The sequence below is a fragment of the Procambarus clarkii genome, chromosome 55 (genome assembly GCF_040958095.1).
Source record: "Procambarus clarkii isolate CNS0578487 chromosome 55, FALCON_Pclarkii_2.0, whole genome shotgun sequence".
Lineage (NCBI taxonomy): Eukaryota > Metazoa > Arthropoda > Malacostraca > Decapoda > Cambaridae > Procambarus > Procambarus clarkii.
In genome coordinates, this window is record NC_091204.1 from 25,017,426 (window position 1) to 25,030,887 (window position 13,462).

Sequence of the window (13,462 nt, forward strand, 5' to 3'; positions counted from 1 at the left end):
AATTGAATAGATCGTATACTAATGACCCAAAGTGGATAACAAAGAATTTGAAGAACCTTATAGGTAAAAAGAGAGCTTGGTACAAAAGGATTAAAAATGGGGAGGTCACTTTAGAACAGGAATTCGTACAACTGGTTAGAAATGTTAAAAAAGAGATAAGGAAAGCAAAAAGAAACTATGAAGTTCGCATAGCAGGGCAAGCAAAGACAAATCCTAAAGGGTTTTTTCAGTTATATCGTACTAAGACTAGGGAAAGGATAGGTCCATTAAAAACTGAGACAGGTCAAATAACAGATAGTGATGAAGAGATGAGTAGTATTTTTAATAAATATTTTGTATCTGTATTTACTAAAGAGGAACTTAACAATATGCCTTCAGCCGAACAAGTCTATGTGGGTGGGGACGAGGACAGGTTGACGAGTTTAGCAGTTACCAGGGAGGATGTTCTTAAACAAATAGTAAAACTCAAACCAAACAAATCCCCAGGGCCGGATGAAGTGTTTGCTAGGGTGCTTAAAGAATGCAAAGAGGAGCTTTGTGACCCACTGTCAACCATATTTAATAAATCAATAGAGTCAGGCAGAGTGCCAGAGTTTTGGAAAGTTGCTAATGTGATACCAGTTTTTAAGAAAGGAGATAGATCACTTGCGTCTAACTATCGACCAATTAGCCTAACGTCTATTGTGGGAAAGTTACTCGAATCTATAATAGCAAATAAAATTCGTCTTCATCTTGAAAAACATAAATTAATAATTGAGTCGCAACATGGTTTTATAAATGGCCGTTCATGTTTAACAAATTTGTTATCTTTTTATTCTTGCATTGTTGAGGCAGTTGATAGTGGTAAGGATTGCGATGTTGTATACCTTGACTTTAGCAAAGCTTTTGATACAGTGCCACATGAAAGACTGATTAAAAAAATAGAGTCTCATGGTATTGGGGGTGCTATATTAAGCTGGATTAGGGCATGGCTATACCAAAGGAAACAGAGAGTTAGTATAAATGGAATCAAGTCAGAGTGGGAAAATGTTGTAAGTGGAGTGCCTCAAGGCTCTGTCCTGGGACCTCTGTTGTTTATAATATATATAAATGATTTAGATTCAGGTTTGAGTAGCAACATTTGCAAATTTGCCGATGATACGAAAATCGGTAGGGAAATTAATTCGGAGGAGGACTCACTATCACTTCAAGTTGATCTAGATAGGGTTTTGAAATGGTCAAAGGATTGGCAGATGCAGTTTAATGCTGATAAATGTAAAGTTCTGAGGTTAGGTAATGATGATAGAGTTACAAGATACGAGCTAGATGGTGTTGTGATTGCGAAGTCGGATTGCGAAAGGGATCTGGGAGTTATGATTAGTAAGAATTTAAAACAAAAGGATCAATGCATAAATGTTCGTAATAAGGCAAATCGGACACTTGGATTTATTAATCGCAGCGTTAGTAACAAGACACCTGGTGTGGTTCTCAAGCTATATCTTGCTCTAGTTAGGCCCCATTTAGATTATGCAGTTCAGTTTTGGTCGCCATATTATAGAATGGATATAAATTCACTTGAACGTGTCCAGCGTAGGATGACTAAGTTAATTCCCCAAATTAGAAATCTTTCATATGAAGAAAGATTAACAAAGCTTAAGTTGCATTCACTGGAAAGGCGAAGAGTTAGGGTTGACATGATAGAGGTTTACAAGTGGATGAATGGACATAACCGGGGGGATATTAATAGGGTATTAAAAGTATCAACACAGGACAGAACACGAAACAATGGATATAAATTGGATAAGTTTAGATTTAGGAAAGACTTGGGTAAATACTGGTTCAGTAACAGGGTTGTTGATTTGTGGAACCAATTGCCGCGTAACATTGTGGAGGTGGGGTCCCTCGATTGTTTCAAGCACGGGTTGGACAAGTATATGAGTGGGATTGGGTGGTTATAGAATAGGAGCTGCCTCGTATGGGCCAATAGGCCTTCTGCAGTTACCTTTGTTCTTATGTTCTTATGTTCTCTGAATCCGCATGCACCATCCTGTGAGTCTTCATATGTCCAAGATGACTGAATCTCTTTCCACACTCTGGACATTCATGAGGTTTGTCACCTGAATGCACTAACATGTGCTTTATTATAGTTCCACGGTCTTTAAATTTTTTGCCACACTCGGCACATTGAAAAGGTCTCTGATCCGCATGCACCATCCTGTGAGTATTCATATGTCCATGCCGACTGAATCTCTTTCCACACTCTGGACACTCATGAGGTTTAGCACCTGAATGCACTAACATGTGACGCTTCACATGTGAAGCACGGGTGAATACCTTCTGACACTGTGGACACTGGTGAGTCTTCATCTTCTTTATGACAGGTGCAGTTTGTGTGAAGGTTTTCTCCCCCGGATGTTGGGAGAAGCGTCAAGGCTTGAGTGTTGTTTCTTAGGGATAGACTTGATGTGAGCACTTGGCGGTCAATGGTGGTGCTTCTTCTTTATGATAGGTACAGTTTGTGTCAAGGTTTTCCTTTAATGCTCGTGCTGGACATCACCGGCGGGTGCTGCTAAAATGGTGGCGGTTGTTTACCCTCTCATCACCTGAGCGTTCCAATGTTTTGGTCTGGTTCCACATATCATTTTTCCAACCTCTTATTTTTGTTTATAGCTAGTCATTTAAAATTAACACTTGTATTTATTCTCATGTTTTTGAATCAAAGAATGTACTTGGAATTGTTTCTTTAAACATAAGGCCACACGATTACACTTTTTGAAGGAAACAGCTCTCTCACTGGGATACAAGATACTCCTTACATTGACAACACTAATTTTTTTGCCATTTCGGACACCAGTTTTGGATGTTTCGCTTCTGTGTACGTGTTCAATATTAAATCGACTATATAATGTTATTAATAATTAAATTATTATAAATTCAATAATTAAATTATTTATTATAAATAAATACTTAAAAAATGTATTATGTATGTTGTATTAAAAATTAAAAATACGGATGTACACTATTTCACTCGGAGATATTTGCATAATACGAATTATAATCTGAAAATATATACATATAACAATGTATAACCATGAATGAAAAATCAAACAGGAAATTACTTAAGCACTTACGTGATAATCAATTCAATTTCTTTCTTTACTATGCACCCCATACCCATCCCGTGTGCGGTGGTGTCAGATCAAGGGGCCCAGAATGTGGAATGACCTTCCCAACCATGTTAAAGACAGTACCTCTCTCAACCAGTTTAAGATAAAAACTAAACACTACCTAATAAATTCCCTGTAACCTACCTCACTCCTCTATTGTCAACCCATGTCCGTTATTTTCTTTTTTTTTTAATCAACACTGTTTGTCAACCTATTGTATTTGTGCTGCTTTTTCAGTCATGTTCCCCCTTTTTTTTTTATCTTTATTTGTATTTGTTCTCAACACTTTTTATTCTTTATGCTTAATTAGTATTAAGTTCTAGATATTAATGTTTTTCTTGCCCGAAACGCATTGCGTAATAGTGGCTTTAGGCATTGTATGTACTAGCTCTATCTATATATCAATCCATTAATGTAACATCACTTGTATGTATATACCTTACCTGAATAAACATCTGAAACATCTGTGTAAAGGATTACAGAGGCACATAATCGGTTCAGGAACTGAACCCTCTAGTTCGTTTAGCTAAGCAAATAACAATGTTTGACGCTAGTTACAAAATTATCAATGTTGCATACACATGTACACACCCTCATATATACATGTACATATATATATATACGTATACACATATACATACACATACATATCTAATCACCCACACAAATACACACATCAATAATCTTTGTGTCACAAGTGACACAAAGAGGTGTCACAAGTGATCAACAAGAGGCTCACAACTGTCACTATACAAGGCACTTTACATCTATAGTGAGTTACACAGTTACTAGTCTTGCTCCACACCCACCCAACTGGGCGGCAGCTTTACAGTCATGTGCATGCATTACCTACAGTAAGCAAATTTTGGATACTTCACTAAGATTTCGGGCAGCACATCATTATGAATGAAGTACTTACACATTTCTTGGACACTATTAATGGTGTTATCTCTAAATTCCGCAATTTTTTCACATTCCATTATATAATGACGCAAAGTATGCGAATAGTTCTGTTGACAGAGTTTACATTTAGTCAAATCTACATCAGCAGATGTTACAATCTCCTAGAGGTACTTGTAGCCGAGCCTAAGCCTAGCAGTGGTAACATCTAGAAGTCTGCTAACATTATTGGATGACCCATAGACGTGCGGTTCTTCATGCATAATAGAATGATGATAGATGGAGTAACTGGTGTGAATTTCACTTTGCCTCAAGTCTCCGAAATTTAGTTGATGTTCCTGGGATATTGCTGCCCTCAGGCTGCTCAAAGGCAGTCCAAGTTGGTAATCAATTCCCTTTTTACGAGCAGAAGTCTTGGCTAGCTCATCGGTTCTATCATGCATTCGGAGACCAATAACCAACACGTCATAATATACTTTGGCTGATATGTTCATCAACATGGAAGTGCTTAAGTTTTTTCCTTTCATAATTTTCCTTCGTGGTTATACATTGTCTTCAACTCTACATTGTCATACTATTCATTACGTGTTAATTTTTTCATGAAGCCTGTGAGGTGCGGATAAAAGATAAACTTATAGCCAGTTTTTTTATTTACTCTTTGTAATTCTTCATATAGAATATCGTAGAATTATATAGAATAGGGTAGCAGCACAATGCTGCTACGTATACCTAAGCTTATCAATGAAAAAAAGGGATTTATATACACACACACACAAATATATATATATATATATATATATATATATATATATATATATATATATATATATATATATATATATATATATATATATATGCGAACAAGCCTGAATGGTCCCCCAGGACAATATGCAACTGAAAACTCACTCCCCAGAAGTGACTCGAACCCATACTCCCAGGAGCCACGCAACTGGTATGTACAAGACGCCTTAATCCACTTGACCATCACGACCGGACATAATGAGGTGATAGCCGAGGCTATTTGAACCACCCCACCGCCGGCACTCGGATAGTAATCTTGGGCATAGCATTTTACCAAATCACCTCATTCTTTGGGGCACACGTGAGGAACACAAATGCGAACAAGCCTGAATGGTCCCCAGGACAATATGCAACTGAAAACTCACACCCCAGAAGTGACTCGAACCCATACTCCCAGGAGCCACGCAACTGGTATGTACAAGACGCCTTAATCCACTTGACCATCACGACCGGACATAATGAGGTGATAGCCGAGGCTATTTGAACCACCCCACCGCCGGCACTCGGATAGTAATCTTGGGCATAGCATTTTACCAAATCACCTCATTCTTTGGGGCACACGTGAGGAACACAAATGCGAACAAGCCTGAATGGTCCCCAGGACAATATGCAACTGAAAACTCACACCCCAGAAGTGACTCGAACCCATACTCCCAGGAGCCACGCAACTGGTATGTGCAAGACGCCTTAATCCACTGGACCATCACGACCGGACATAATGAGGTGATAGCCGAGGCTATTTGAACCACCCCACCACCGGCACTCGGATAGTAATCTTGGGCATAGCATTTTACCAAATCACCTCATTCTTTGGGGCACACGTGAGGAACACAAATGCGAACAAGCCTGAATGGTCCCCAGGACAATATGCAACTGAAAACTCACACCCCAGAAGTGACTCGAACCCATACTCCCAGGAGCCACGCAACTGGTATGTACAAGACGCCTTAATCCACTTGACCATCACGACCGGACATAATGAGGTGATAGCCGAGGCTATTTGAACCACCCCACCGCCGGCACTCGGATAGTAATCTTGGGCATAGCATTTTACCAAATCACCTCATTCTTTGGGGCACACGTGAGGAACACAAATGCGAACAAGCCTGAATGGTCCCCAGGACAATATGCAACTGAAAACTCACACCCCAGAAGTGACTCGAACTTCAAATAGCCTCGGCTATCACCTCATTATGTCCGGTCGTGATGGTCAAGTGGATTAAGGCGTCTTGTACATACCAGTTGCGTGGCTCCTGGGAGTATGGGTTCGAGTCACTTCTGGGGTGTGAGTTTTCAGTTGCATATTGTCCTGGGGACCATTCAGGCTTGTTCGCATTTGTGTTCCTCACGTGTGCCCCAAAAAATGAGGTGATTTGGTAAAATGCTATGCCCAAGATTACTATCCGAGTGCCGGCGGTGGGGTGGTTCAAATAGCCCATAGGCGATTGTTTTCACTCATAGTGTAATAAACCCACGGACCCACCCACCCGCTGAAGCCGTAAATGCCAAGACTTTACTTCCGTTTAAAATTAAGCCGGAATAATCCTCAGGTATGTGGAGGATGTGGGAGGCCTTTGATCAACCACCGACTTCCTGCCCCGTCGACGGGGCCATCAGCCCTCAGTGTGCCCTCAGCCAAAATAATGTGAAACATGTATGTGGGTGTATTAAATATTTTAATTTATTATTTCCAAGACTTAGCTGTTAGCTCTTGGACCCCGCCTTTCTAAGCGTCGGTTGTCTAATGTACCGACTCTCGGCCTCTTTTCCTCCATCATATCTAAACAACATATATTTTTATCTAACACACACACACACATCCCCAAGATGCAGCCTTTAGCAGCTTCCTGACTTTCAGGTTTCTATTTACTGCAAGGTGAATAGAGGCATTAGTGTGTGTATGTTTGTGTCTGTGTGTGTGTGTGTACGTGTGTGTGTTTGTGTGTATACTCACCTAGTTGTGGTTGCAGGGGGTTGAGCTCTGGCTCTTTGGTCCCACCTCTCAACTGGCAATCAACTGATGTACAGATTCCTGAGCCTACTGGGCTCTATCATATCTGCATTTGAAACTGTGTATGGAGTCAGCCTCCACCACATCACTGCCTAATGCATTCCATCTATTAACTACTCTGACACTTAAAAAGTTCTTTCTAACATCCCAGTGGCTCATTTGGGTACTAAGTTTCCACCTGTGTCCCCTTGTTCGCCTACCACCCGTGTTAAACAGTTTATCTTTATGTACCCTATCAATTGCTCTGAGAATTTTGTAGGTAGTGATCATGTCTCCCCTTACTCTTCTGTCTTCCAGTGTCATGCGGTGCATTTCTCGCAGCCTGTCCTCGTAACTCATGCCTCTTAGTCCTGGGACTAGCCTATTGGCATACCACTAAACTTTTTCAAGCTTCGTCTTGTGCTTGACAAGGTGTGTGTGTGTACGTGTGTAACACACACGTACTTATGTGGTACGTATGTACTACATAATTGTAAGGCGTTTGCTGAATTAGAAAAGTCGGCTAGCAGTCCACCCTTAACGACACAATTAACTCATTACATAAAAAAATACGTGGCTGTGCAACAGTGTGTGGGAATTGGGGAACTGGTGTGCATTTAGACGACTGGTGAGGACCAACAATGACGTAGAAGGATGGCACTAGCGTCTGAATCAAAGGGCAGTGAGGGACAACTTGGCTTTATATATTTTAATCCCCTTACTATACCGTGAGGCGTCCCTGGTAACCTTGATATACCAACTGGTTTCTGATCAAAAGCTAAAGTCCAGTCGCCGCAAGGGCAATAAAGAGAAACAGGAACATTTGTGGAAGCTTTGGGACCGTTACGAGGAAAAACAGATAAGCACCTCACAGTTCCTTAAGGAATGTTCGCGTTTTATCCCAGGAAGTGCCTGAACTAGAATTAAAAAACAGCAGTCTGTTTACTGGTTGTTATTTAACTTAAGTTAGTTGTAAATGATAATGTAAAAATAGCCACTGAGAACTGATGAGTTGCCCAAGACTTTTGCTCGTAAAGAGGGAATTGATTACAAACTTGGACTGCCTTTGAGCAGCCTGAGGGCAGCAATATCCCAGGAACATCAACTAAATTTCGGAGACTTGAGGCAAAGTGAAATTCACACCAGTTACTCCATCTATCATCATTCTATTATGCAGGAAGAACAGCACGTCTATGGGTCATCCAATAATGTTAGCAGACTTCTAGAATCTAGATGTTACCACTGCTAGGCTTAGGCTCGGCTACAAGTACCTCTGGGAGTTTGTAACATCTGCTGATGTAGATTTGACTAAATGTAAACTCTGTCAGCAGAACTATTCGCATCCTTTGCGTCATTATATAATGGAATGTGAAAAATCGCGGAATTTAGAGATAACACCATCAATAGTGTCCAAGAAATGTGTAAGTACTTCATTCATAATGATGTGCTGCTCGAAATCTTAGCGAAGTATCCAAAATTTGCTTACTGTAGGTAATGCATGCACATGACTGTAAAGCTGCCGCCCAGTTGGGTGGGTGTGGAGCACATGACTGTAAAGCTGCCGCCCAGTTGGGTGGGTGTGCAGCAAGACTAGTAACTGTGTGACTCACCATAGATGTAAAGTGCCTTGTATAGTGACTGTTGTGAGGCTCTTGTTGATCACTTGTGACACAAAGATTATTGATGTGTGTATTTGTGTAGGTGATTAGATATGTATGTGTATGTATATATGTATACGTATATATATATGTACATGTATGTATGAGAGTGTGTACATGTATATATAATATTAATAATTTTGTAACTAGCGTCACAAATTGTTATTTGCTTAGCTAAACGAACTAGAGGGTTCAGTTCCTGAACCGATTATGTGCCTCTGTAATCCTTTACACCACCGCCCACGGGATGGGTATGGGGTGCATAATAAAGAAAGAAATTGAATTGAATTGGTCTGATTAAGACTTTATGACCATGTAATCTATGTTTTGCTCCACTACTTACTGGTTGAGTATGGGGTGCTTAACAAATAATAGCCTCCTTCGGGGGCGCCTTGTTTCTAAACGTGTTAGTCTTAAATCCTTTAATCTCAAATCTTGCTACAATGTACCTCTTAATATATGTATGTACTCTCGCAACCCAATGTACCTTCTTGTATATAAATAAATAGATTTCAACTGTAAGGGGGTATGGTTTGCACCTTGTTATTCTAATAATAGATAAATAATTCTAATAATGGAAGCGCTAATTATATGAAACAAGTGCCATATATTTATTCAGACGAGAACAACAGCGAACACAAACCAGCGCATATACGAACGGAATGGTTTGTATGTACAAACTTCTCAGTGAACGAAGTTGTTTCTAGCCCGGTATCCGAAATTGCAGTATACGACTTGACCAGTCCCCCGGACGGATTGGACACCAGCGGTCCATAGAATTACCCAAATCGGCCCAAAACTACCCAAATCGTCCTAGCATTACGTAAGTAATGAAGAAATATGGTATATTTACTTACTATAATGTTGGTGCTACACATAGAACATGATCAAACCTATTTTTACACTGAAATAATCTAATTTCATAACGAAATTAGACGTAAATATGTGAGAGGTGACGCCATAGGAAGTCGACGGTCCAAGCGACAATTGTGTGGAGCGACTTATCCAAGATATATGGTCGCCAGGAGAGTGTTTGCTACCATATCAGCCTCCTGTACACAGTGATCTAGTCCTTTTCGTTCATTGAACACCGAACCCTACACGCCCTCTGATATATTGCTTAATTAACAAATATTCACAAATAAAGATTATATTTGTATATGTTATCAGAAAGGCAGATATAAAATAGTTTTTGTGAATCCATCACAGAGATTATACCTTATTAGAGAGGAAAAATATTCATACTTTAAACAAGGCTTCATGGCCGACGCTCTCCTTACCGATATGGGAACTATGACCTTCCGAAGATCAATGTTAATTTAATCTAGATATTGTAATAAACGAAGTTTTCTATGTCATCATAAAGACATAAATATAAGCTGCATGTTAATACTTTGGCATAAATATAACTGAATTGAAAGTTAAGATATATGCCTTTTTATAGTTACTTGATGGCTCGCTCAGGGAGTGTGAAGGCCTCCACACAAGCCAATCAATTTTATAATTACTTTGCATATATGCAAAGTAACGCCATAGGTCTTTATGTCAGAATAAAGACATCTAGACGATAATGTAACTACATTTCAAGGAAAACATATCTTAATATAATTATTAAATGAATGCAAAGTTATGGTTAAATAAATAGCCAATACCACACAATCGCCGGTGTCCGGACACATGAATAGTCGCATTAGGTGAAAGGAAATGTACCCAACCATTTCCATTTACCCAACCAGTTTGTGCACCCTATACTCATCCTCTGTGCGGTAATTTATTGTGCACCCCATACTCATCTTGTTACCAGTAGTTTGTGCAACCCATACTCATCCTGTGACCCGTAATTTATTGTGCATCCCATACTCATCCTGTTACCGGTAGTTTGTGCAGCCCATACCCATCCTGTGACCTGTAATTTATTGTGCAACCCATACTTATCCTGTGACCTGTAGTTTATTGTGCAGCTAATACTCATTCTGTGAGTCATAGGACATTGCGCAACCCTTTCTCATCGTGTGAATCTTTGTTTACTTTGATCTCCATATTCATCCTCTGCGCGATAGTTTCTTGTGCAACCCATACCCATGATGTGAGTGGTAGTTTATTGTGTACCCTATATTCATCCTGTGAGTATAGGGTACACAATTCTTGTTTGGATTCTTGTAATGTTATTTGTCTATTTGTAGTCACTGTATTTGTGCGCCCCTTGAGGGACTTGAATTAGAGGGGGGTTGAAATAGCCTAAGCTACTCTATCCCTTTGAGATGTATTTATTGCTTATCTCAATAAACATACTTGAACTTGAACTTGGGTACACAATGAGTTCATTTGTACTCCATACTCATCATCAAGAAGTGTATTTTACCAGCATTGTAATATAAATTAAGAATTCTCTATTTTATATTGCCGCTTGTAGAGCTAGAAGCTGTTGCCTCTTGTGTGCGTTGCACAAGGGGATTAATATCTGGATTAATATCTTTCAATATTTCCAGTATTTTTTAAGGTATCGCTTAAATACCGAAGATACTGCTATTGGACACCGCTTAATTGACAATGTCTCAACAACGCAGGCTAAAGATGTGCGTGGCTCCTGCTATTGCAATGCTGCTCATTTGTTTTTCAATGATGGGCCTTAGTTGCCCCCTCTCTAACTTACCGTTCTAAATACCCCTTCTCCATCTTCCACAAACATTTCCCCTCATACATATCCCCCCTTTCCTCCTGTCCCCCTGTCCATCTTTGTCCCCTGTCCCGCACTTTGTTCCCTTGCCCACATTTTCTGTCCTCTGTCACAGATCCCTTTCCCCCTCTCTGTCCTCTGTCCCCCTGTCCCCCTCTCTGTCCCCTGTCCCCCTCTGTCCCCCTGTCCCCCTGTCCCCCCTTTCCATCTCTCTGTCCCCCTGTCCCTCTCTATCCCATTGTCCCTCTCTCTGTCCCCCCTGTCTCTCTCTGTCCCCCTGTTCTTCTCTGTCCTCCTGTTCCTCTCTCTGTCCCCCTGTCACTCTCTGTCCCCCTGTTCCTCTATGTCCCCCTGTCCATCTCTCTGTCCCCTGTACCTCTCTGTCCCCCTGCCCACTCTTTCTGTCCGCTGTCCATCATCTGTCCCCATCCCTTTCCTCCAGTCCCCCTATCCATCTCTGTCCCCTTGTCCCTCTCTCTCTTCCCCTGTCCCTATCTCTGCCCCCTGTCCCTCTCTCTGTCACCCTTTCTGTCCCCCTGTCCGCCCTTTCTGTCCCTCTGTTCCTGTCCTTCTCTGTCTGTCCCTGTCCCTCCCTCTGTCCCCCTGCCCACTCTTTCTATCCCCCTGTCTCTCCTCTGTCCCCTCTCTCTTGGTCTCCTGCCCCCCTCTCCTCCCTCTGTCCCCCGGTCCCCCTCTCTGACCCTGTCCCTCTGTCTCTGTCCCTGTGTTCCTGTCCCTCTGTCTCTGTCCATGTCCCCCCTCTCTGTCCCTGTCTCCCTGTCCCACTGCTTCCCCTCTGTTCCCCCGTCCCTCCTCTGGCCCTGTCCGTCTGTCCCTGTCCCTCTGTCTCTGCCTCTCCTCGTTTCTGACATTCTCTGTGTCAGCCTATCTCTCTGTCTCTTTCCTCGCTCTATCTCTGTCATTCTCTCACTGACTTTGCATATCCTTATCTATACGTCTCTGTGTCTAACATTCTCTCCCTGACTCTGTCTATATCTATTTCTCTGTCTCGATCTTCATCTCTTTCTCTCTCTCCTTCTCTTTCTCTCTCTCCTTCTCTCTCTCTCTCTCTCTCTCTCTCTCTCTCTCTCTCTCTCTCTCTCTCTCTCTCTCTCTCTCTCTCTCTCTCTCTCTCTCTCTCTCTCTCTCCCTCTCTCTCTCTCTCTCTCTCTCCTTACATACATACTTATTATATATATATATAATTATATATATATATATATATATATAAAAGCGGGTTAAGGCGTACCTGTTATGCCAGTTGCTGGAAGGCTTCTGTGCTGGTAGGGTTCGAGTCTCCTGGTGGGAAAGTGTTCTAAAGTTGTACACTTCACTCTCGTGTTTAGGAGAGTTGTGCCTTAAGCATAGACACTGTGTCTTCCCATATTAACAGGGACTTGATGAAATTAACGTCTAAATGACCCCTCACTTGCTCTAGTGCTCTTGGGAGGTGGTGATCTTTGGTGTATTTAAATGCTCCGAAATTACCATCTCTTTTAAGGGTCTGAGCTGGTGGTGGAGCGGGTTAAGGCGTACCTGTTATGCCAGTTGCTGGAAGGCTTCTGTGCTGGTAGGGTTCGAGTCTCCTGGTGGGAAAGTGTTCTAAAGTTGTACACTTCACTCTCGTGTTTAGGAGAGTTGTGCCTTAAGCATAGACACTGTGTCTTCCCATATTAACAGGGACTTGATGAAATTAACGTCTAAATGACCCCTCACTTGCTCTAGTGCTCTTGGGAGGTGGTGATCTTTGGTGTATTTAAATGCTCCGAAATTACCATCTCTTTTAAGGGTCTGAGCTGGTGGTGGAGCGGGTTAAGGCGTACCTGTTATGCCAGTTGCTGGAAGGCTTCTGTGCTGGTAGGGTTCGAGTCTCCTGGTGGGAAAGTGTTCTAAAGTTGTACACTTCACTCTCGTGTTTAGGAGAGTTGTGCCTTAAGCATAGACACTGTGTCTTCCCATATTAACAGGGACTTGATGAAATTAACGTCTAAATGACCCCTCACTTGCTCTAGTGCTCTTGGGAGGTGGTGATCTTTGGTGTATTTAAATGCTCCGAAATTACCATCTCTTTTAAGGGTCTGAGCTGGTGGTGGAGCGGGTTAAGGCGTACCTGTTATGCCAGTTGCTGGAAGGCTTCTGTGCTGGTAGGGTTCGAGTCTCCTGGTGGGAAAGTGTTCTAAAGTTGTACACTTCACTCTCGTGTTTAGGAGAGTTGTGCCTTAAGCATAGACACTGTGTCTTCCCATATTAACAGGGACTTGATGAAATTAACGTCTAAATGACCCCTCAC

The 13,462-nt window shown here is 41.6% G+C and overlaps 2 long non-coding RNA genes across 4 annotated transcripts in view; one reads left to right on the forward strand and one right to left on the reverse strand.

The window, feature by feature from the left end:
• Positions 1-3,417, reverse strand: part of LOC138352912 (uncharacterized) — a 32,952-nt gene extending 29,535 nt beyond the window's left edge. Inside the window, exon 1 of one of the 3 annotated variants that reach the window (XR_011222986.1) lies at positions 3,111-3,417. This is a non-coding gene — a long non-coding RNA (uncharacterized lncRNA). Of the gene's footprint in view, positions 1-1,981; positions 2,615-3,110 lie in introns of those variants that run through there. The other 2 variants (XR_011222985.1, XR_011222984.1) reach the window with 2 other exon arrangements.
• The window catches only part of LOC138352913 (uncharacterized), a 72,843-nt gene that overhangs the window by 18,885 nt on the left and 40,496 nt on the right, over positions 1-13,462 (forward strand). The window lies entirely within an intron of this gene.